The sequence below is a fragment of the Octopus bimaculoides genome, chromosome 9 (genome assembly GCF_046866305.1).
Source record: "Octopus bimaculoides isolate indiv1 chromosome 9, ASM4686630v1, whole genome shotgun sequence".
NCBI lineage: Eukaryota > Metazoa > Mollusca > Cephalopoda > Octopoda > Octopodidae > Octopus > Octopus bimaculoides.
In genome coordinates this window covers 29,595,459-29,604,443 of record NC_142936.1, presented here as the reverse complement: position 1 = coordinate 29,604,443, position 8,985 = coordinate 29,595,459, and the positions used below count along the sequence as shown (strand labels likewise).

The 8,985-nt window shown below is 37.0% G+C and overlaps 1 protein-coding gene across 15 annotated transcripts in view; it reads left to right on the top strand.

The window, feature by feature from the left end:
• The window catches only part of LOC106869710 (phosphatase and actin regulator 2), a 372,706-nt gene that overhangs the window by 204,061 nt on the left and 159,660 nt on the right, over window positions 1-8,985 (top strand). The window lies entirely within an intron of this gene.

Sequence of the window (8,985 nt, the reverse complement as noted above, 5' to 3'; positions counted from 1 at the left end):
GGACAAGCTACCACTGAAATGGCAAAAGTGTATTGACAACATGGGTGCATACTTTGATGAATGAAACTATTCTTTGTATTTATAAAACATTAGTAAACTTTGTTCTTTTCTACAAATTTCATACTTGACTTAATATATATGTCTATGTATGTATGTATGTATGTATGTATGTATGCATGCATGCATGCATGCATGCATGCATGTATGTATCAATCAAAATAAAGATCAATAGAAATTGTAGTTATAATACTCGTGCTGGTGGCACGTAAAGAGCATCATCCGAACTTGGCTGATGCCAGTGCTGCCTTGACTGGCTTCCATGCCGGTGGCACATAAAAAGTACCAACCGATCATGACCATTGCCAGCCTCTGCAGGCCCCTGTGCCGGTGGCACATAAAAAGCACGCACTACACTCACGGAGTAGTTAGCATTAGGTAGGGCATCCAGCTGTAGAAACACTACCAGACTGGAGCCTGGCGCAGCCTCCTGGCTTCCCAGACCCCGGTCGAAATATTCAACCCATGGAAAATGGATGTTAAACGATGATGATGTATGTATACATACATACATATATATATATATATATATATATATATATATATATATATATATATATATATATGTATATGTATGTATACATATATATATAAAATATATGTATGTATACATACATACATATGTATATATAAAATGTATGTATACATATATATATAAAATATATGTATGTATACCTGCATACATATATATCATCATCATCATCGTTTAATGTCTGCTTGCCATGCTAGCATGAGTTGGACGATTTGACTGAGGACTGGTGAACTAGATGGCTACACCAGGCTCCAATCTGATTTAGCAGAGTTTCTACAGCTGGATGCCCTTCCTAATGCCAACCACTCCGAGAGTTTAGTAGGTGCTTTTATGTGCCACCGGCACGAAGGCCAGTCAGGCGGTACTGGCAACGGCCATGCTTAAAATGGTGTATTTTACATGCCACCTGCACAGGAGCCAGTCCGGCAGCACTGACAACGATCTCGCTCGAATGTCTTTACACGTGCCACCAGCACAAGTGCCAGGAAGGTGACGCTAGGCACAAGTGCCATCACGATTTCGCTTTCGCTTGCCCCAACAGGTCTTCGCAAGCTGATATATATATATATATATATTATACATAATATATGTTACATGGAAAAATGCGAGCATGAAATGTAATATTCTTAAGATTATAAACCTGGAAAAGTGCAGGACATGTTATTCTACCTGTAAAAGTATAGGACAAGCTATTACTTCTAGTAAAGTAAAGAATAAGAAACATTTTACTTAAAATATTGCAGCAAAGAATGCCAGTTCTTCTAATTTATTGCTCTTTACAGTTCTTATCTTTTAAATTTATTGTACAAAACTATTCAGCAAATTTGTAAGTTTGTCTAATTAGTCACTTTTTCTCTGTATTTAAGGTAGTAAATTAGCCAAATTCTACTTAAATAAGTATAGTGTTATTTGTAAGCTATAATAAAATAATTTCTAATATTTAAATTTGATAATATTTCAATTTTTTTCATGCTTAATTTAAATATATGTTGTGATTGAATTATTTGATATTACCCATCCACAAAGGGTTTTGTTGCATATTAGGAGATTGCAGGAATTTATTCAACGAAAAAAATTCCAATGATTCCTGGGGTGAGGGGATACCCCCTTGCCTCACCCACATTTTTTCCTAAGCAAAATAAGGGATTTGCAGCATTTTAGGAGGTCAGGGTACTTGATTCCACCGAATGAATCCAATTTTTTGCTTCTTTTTCTTAGTGAAAATCGTGCGGGTATTAATATAGAAATTTACCATAATGTTGTTGTTATTTAGACTCAAATCAACCTTGATACAGCAAACCTATCATCAAAGACATTCCAGTTTTCAGCAAACTATCTTTTTAGAGATAATGTAGGACTTTACGTACAGTGGGTGTGTGACTTAGGTAGGGGGATACATTGGCTGTTATTTTTAGCGTGTCAAGGAGCAACGAGGTAGAGGCTCTTTCATTAGTTTGATTGCGTGATGAGATTTTTTTTACACATATAAGTATAATATGTATGTATATATATATATATATATATATATATATATATATAAATAATCGGCAGAAGTTAGAGAGTAAGTCAAAAGCTGAGAGTTTCGTGTATTGGCACTTATCAAACATGAATTTGTCCATTGTCACTTTGTAACTTGTGACAAAATAACTTCTAAAATACAAAATTTTGTCAAAAATGTTAAGAGTAAACCTTGTTGTATGTGACATATTGTACCAGTATCAGAAGTTTCAAAGTGTTTAGTTTTAAAAAATTAATTAAATAATCTGTACATCGAATTGAATAGATCCGAAATTGATAAAAGGCAAAGTCAACCTCAGCAGAATTTGAACTCAAAATGTAAACACAGGCGAAATACTGGTAAGCATTTTGCCTGACGCGCTAACGTTTTCTTATTTCTTTATTGCCCACAAGGGGCTAAACATAGAGGGGACAAACAAGGACAGACAAACTGATTAAGTCGATTACATCGACCTCAGTGCATAACTGGTACTTAATTTATCGACCCCGAAAGGATGTAAGGCAAAGTTGACCTTGGCGGAATTCAAACTCAGAACGTAATGGCAGGCGAAATACCGCTAAGCATTTCACCCTGCGTGCTAACGTGTCTAGCAGTTCGCCACCTTAGAATGTAAACATTCATTTTAGCAATATATTCTTATTGCTTAAGCGTTACTTCCTACTTCCTTATTTACTGACATAAAATTTCATGGCATTTGACCCCATAACTGTTTTTCTACTAATTTTTGTTCAATGCGACTAACAATTCTGAATTCCCCATGCATTTTTCTATCATTTAAGCCTAAGAAAAAGTATACTTTTATTTTAGAATTAAAAGTATTTGTAATAGAAGATGAATACCTTTCTTACTGCCCCCTTTGATGTTGCAGATATTTTGATGTAACTTTTTTTCTACCGAACCAAATCTCAAACTATTTATGCCAAAGTGTAGCTGAGGCGGTGTCCTCTTTAAAACTGTTAACAGTTTGCATTTTAGTTGAGGACTGAATTAGTGGTGAAGCTTGGAAGCTGCTGTGATTGACGAAATGGTGGACTTGAGAATATATTTAGCCACGGTAGTGGTTGAATGATATATCATCATCATCGTTTAACGTCCGCTTTCCATGCTAGCATGGGTTGGACGATTTGACCGAGGACTGGTGAAACCAGATGGCTACACCAGGCTCCAATCTGATTTGGCAGAGTTTCTACAGATGGATGCCCTTCCTAATGCCAACCACTTAGAGTGTAGTGGGTGCTTTTACGTGCCACCCGCACGAAGGCCAGTCAGGCGGTACTGGCAACGGACACGCTCAAAATGGTGCATTTTATGTGCCACCCGCACAAGAGCCAGTCCAGGGGCACTGGCAACAATCTCGCTCGAAAATCCCACGAAGGCCAGCCAGGTGGCACTGGCAACGGCCACGATATATGTATGTATGTATAAACTATTTAAAAATGCTTCAGCTTCAAAACTGCGATCATACTGTATATCAATAAGGACACATGTATCAATAAGGACAGCCATATATAGTCTGAATAAGTTCTGATGACTTGAGGTGGTATTTGGTTGAGGTAAGAAGCAAACATTTAGAAATGGATACTTTGACATATGATTGTTGGAAATATTTAGGGTGTTTCTTGGATCATATCATGGTACAGACCACACAGAGCACCAGGTGGGCCCTGATTGACAGACCTATGATCAAAGACATTCTAATTGTTATAGTCTTATCTGTTTTGGACACCTCATCTGGGAGTAAATTGTCTAGTTTGTCCTTACATAATGGACAATGTATGTGGGTTTGGGAGAAATATAGCTGCTATTTCTTGCAAGTTAAATGAGACTGTTGAGACCCCCATCCCAGTTACTGAAGCAAGGGTGGTCTTTTACAAAACAGGCTACTTCAGGTAGTTTCTATGCAGTTAGCTCATTGTTACAATATGAGGTGGTATCAAGAAGTTCCCAGACTAGTTCTTTAGCATGCCAACAGATGGCAGCACATTTTTGCATCCGCAATGAGAGCTTACTGTAACCTTCATGAGGCAGTGTGCTGAATGACATCACTATCGTGAAATTTGTGTTTTTGTGATCACATGTAATTTTGCATTAAACTTGAGAAGTCTGCTCTAGAGACATTGAGCTTATGGTGATGAGACAATGGGTTATACACAATGTTTCAAGTGGCATGGCCACTTCAAAAGTGGAATAATGTTCCTGGAAGACAATGAGTGATCTGGAAGACCTGCCACATGTGTCACCTCCAGAAATGTGGAGAAAATTCATCATCTTGTACATGAGGATCATTGGAGGATAATTATCGACATTTTGAGGCATTTGAGTGGGGGACATTCAATGAAAGCGACCAAATCTGTGGAATGTGAAGAATTGGATTCTTCATGATAACAATGAACCATGTCACCAAGCTCTCCTCACTTGAAAGTTTCTTGCCAAACACAATATTGTATCCCCTCTGCCCTATTTGTCAGATTTAATACCTGCGGACTTCCATCTTTTCCTGAAGATGAAAATGCAACTGAGAGGTTGCCATTTTAACACTGTTGTCAAGATCAAAAGCAAATTGCAGAAGGTCCTCAATTTGCTTACAGAAAACGACTTCTAGGCCAGATTGCAAAAGCAGCAGGAACACTTGGGATCGGTGTATTGCTGTGCAATGTGACAATTTTGAAGAAGATGGTGTTAAAACTTACACAAGTTATTTTTTATTAAACATAACTAGTTCGAGAACCTTTTGATACCACCTCATAAACCAAGCAGTTGATCACAATCATTTGATACCACCTCATAATCCAAGTCATTCTTAATTCAAGTTGTTATCTGGTTATCTAAGTGCCGTATCATGCCACTATTTACCCTTTCAAACTAACCTATTTTATTTTCCATAATCCTTCTTTATCTGATATAATGGTATGGTATAAAAGTAAATGCACAAATGTTAGATATTGAGAGATAGTTGCGAAAGCCAGTGTATGCCAGAGAGATTTGTGAAAATCAATTATTTTTGTTGACATCATGCATTTTACTAACACCAAAATAGTTATACTGAGAATTTGAATGTTTTATTCATAGAAAAATGTGAGGGGGTACTCTAGTTGTGTTGGATAAAATATTAAATTATTCTTGTTCATTGTAATAAAGGTAGTAAATTGTTTTAAAAAGTAAGCCATTACTATCTTTTACTCTTGGTTGAACCTTTTATCTCTTCTCAACCCTATTTTTATAATTCAGAGTTCAAATTTTATCTTTCTATTTTCATGCAAATAAATAGTCACAATTGTTATTGAATAATATACATGGTTGTGTGGTTAAGAAAATTGCTTCTCAACCATGTAGCTTCAGGCTCAATCTCACTCTGTAGCACCTTGAGCAATTGTCTTCAACTATAGCCCTGAGCCAACAAAAGTCTCAGGAGTGGATTTGGTCGACAGAAACTGAAAGAAGTCTGTTGAACGTGTATATGTATGTAATGTTTGTATATAGACAATAGTTGTACAAACCTGTAGGTTAGGTATTGTCTATGTGGCTGAGAAATTTATTTCACAATTGTGATTCAGGGTTCAAAACCTTGTTTGTGAAATTTGAGAGATGACAACTGTAGGGAAGCCTGGTGAAAGTGGTGGGTATGACTATACTCAACTACACACAGATGTACTCACATATGCATCAATATGGATGGAGGATGAATTTAGTGCATTGACCAACAATCCCTGTATTTTTTTTTTACCTCATTTACTTTTACCCTTATTTAATAGGATGATTAAATGAGTACCAGATAAAATACTGAAGTTGATGTAAATAACAAAAACCCCTGAAGTGGGTGACCTAACCTGATTGAATTACTGTGAAGAGTAAAAGAGTAACATTAAGAATACTCCTTTATAAATGGCCCTGCTTGCTTGCATTGACCAAATGAGAGTCTATTTTGGGCAGTTTTCTATGACCAAATACCCTTCCTGACATCAATCACCACTTGTTTACAAGAAAAGTAATAATTTCCCAGCCTACAGAACAAAAACAGCCCAGACATGTTTTGTCTGGAAACAAATAGCACCGTATGAATAAGTATTTTGTTTACAAAGATTGTGCAGTATTTCAAAACACATCAAGAAACTGACATGCTTTCATGGTTGACTTGAAGCAAGCAACACTGTCAACGAAGCTATTGTTTACAACCATTGAATTTAAAGGAAATACAAATTTACCCACATGCATGCACGCACGCACACACACACACACACACACACACACACACACACACTCCTTAACTACATAGACAGACCTAATATGCAAGTTTATAGAACTTAAATAAATGGTAGTGTCTTGGCATGGTCAGGAACATCTAACAGAATACATCATCTTCATTTAATGCCCACTTTCCCATGTTTGTACAATTCAAACAGAATTTGTTGAGGCAGATGTCCTTCCTGTTGCCAACCTTCACTTGCTTCCAAGCAAGGTAACACTTCCCATGGCCAGACCTGTTGTTCATGTTTCACAAACATCACTTGTACGATGGCAGTGCTTATTTATAAGCATCCCATGATGAAAATATAAGGATACGTATACACACACACACACACACACACACACACACACACACACACACACACGATGGTTCTCTTTCAGTTTCCATTTACTAAATCCACTCCCAGAGCTTTGGTCAGTCAAGGCTAATAGTAGAAGACACTTGCCCAAGGTGGTGTGCAATTAAACCGATCCCATGACTATATGGTTGGGAATCAAGCTTCTTAGCCATTCAGTCACATTTGTGCCTATAAATATAAACACACATTCATACATGCATGTGCGTGTGCGCTGAAAAGTTCATAGGCTGACTCTGAACGAGTGATGCTAGAGCTGTAAAATCTTGCCTACATTAATTTCAACTGTTCTCAATAAGAACTGCATTGTTTTTTCCAGGTAAACTCATTGCTACTAGTTATTTCAAAAGTAGCTAGTAGCAACTTCTCTTGCAAATTGACAAAATTTGGCATCCTGGTATTATGAAGTACCTGCAGAAAATAGCTTTAGCCCCCAGCGACATTCATGCTGATGTGGTTTCTACATTAGGAGGTGGTGCTCCAGTTTTATCAACAGTGCAAAAGTGGACAGTTGAATTTAGGAGGGGAAGGGAGAGTCCTGAAGATGACTCAACATCTGGACGTCCTACAACTGCCACCACTGAGGAAAACATTGATCGTGTTCACCACATGATGATGGATGAGAGGCAACTGATTATAAATCATATAGCCAATGTTATTAGCATATCCTGTGAGATTGTTGAGAATATTCTACACAATGAACTTGGCATGATGAAGGTTTCTACTGGGGTGGGTGCCATCTCTTTTGGATGCCTGATCAAAAGCACACTAGGCTGACCACATCATGTTTGAGACCGATCCAGCTGGCTTCCTTGAGCAGTTCCTAACCCATGATGAGTGTTGGGCTCATCACTTTCAGTCAGAGACAAAAAGATAATCCAAAGAGTTTTGTTTCATCAAGTCCTGGTTTCAATAACTGTTGTGTGTGACTGTGACTTTGAACTGGTTGATCACCCTCCCTATTCTCTGTTCTTTGTTTTCTGACTATCATCTGTTCCCCAACATGAAAAAACACCTGGCTCGGAACAAGTATCACAATGGTGATGATGTAGCTGCTGTTGATGCCTTTTGTAGCCAACAGGATGAAAGCTTCTTCACCAATGGGGATCCAAGCACTGCAACACTGATGGAAAAAGTGTGTGGACTGCAAGGGGGACTAGGTTGGAAAATAAACCTTATTTGGTCACATTCCATGAGAATATCTTGATCAGCCTCATGTGTGTGTGTGTGTGTGTGTGTGTGTATACATATATATTCATAAATATACATGTGTGTGTATACACACACACACATACATGCATAAATACACACACGAATACACACATGCATGTGTATACACACACCACATATATGTATATAAAGAATAACAAGTGGTGTTTAAAATTTACTACAGCTGTTTCAGTAGAATTTTATTGATGCATTCATAAACTACAACATAGCATAAGTTCACCATCCTCAGGGAAAATTTTAAGCATGCATAAACGTTGATGATGACCTATTCAATAGCCAATAATAAGACTTATTCATATGCACCCATTACCTATTTTTCTATCTTTGATGGCATTGTTTATATAGATATATTCATATATGAAACATCATAACTTTTAGCACTGGCTCTAAATTCTATAGAAAATCTGTAGAGATAACTTCAAAAAGTGATTAAATCACACTGCTAACACAGAAAGCAAGACATAGTTGACTTACAAAGTATTATTATACTTGGTAGTATATTGTTGCTGTAAACAAAATATGGTGTCCTTACCAGCAATATATATATTTTTTTATATTACATGTGTGTAAAAAAATAAAGTATGACCTGGTAAACTTGTTATGCTTTCACTAATTGTTTTAGATGTCCATATACTCATGATCTGGCATTGACCCCTTGACCTAGCAGTACATTGAGAGTGTGGCCATTAAAAAGAGAGAAGGCATCACCAGTACTAAGCTGATACTCATTTTCAGCTGAGGAGACTGGAGCAGTATGAAATGAAGTTTCTTGCTGAAAAATCCAATATGCTGCTTGGTTCCAGGAATTGAACCCACAACCTTAAAATCATGAGTCCAACACTAGGCCATGTACCTTCACACACTTATATATGTATGTGTATATATGCACACTTGTGACGTGTGTGCATGAATATTTATTTCACATGACCATTTCATATTATGACATACTTTAACTGTAGGTTTTGGTTACTGTTTTGTTTGTTAAGCATGGGGATGATGAATTTTTATATAGATATACTAAATTTATAAACAGAAATAATGCAATT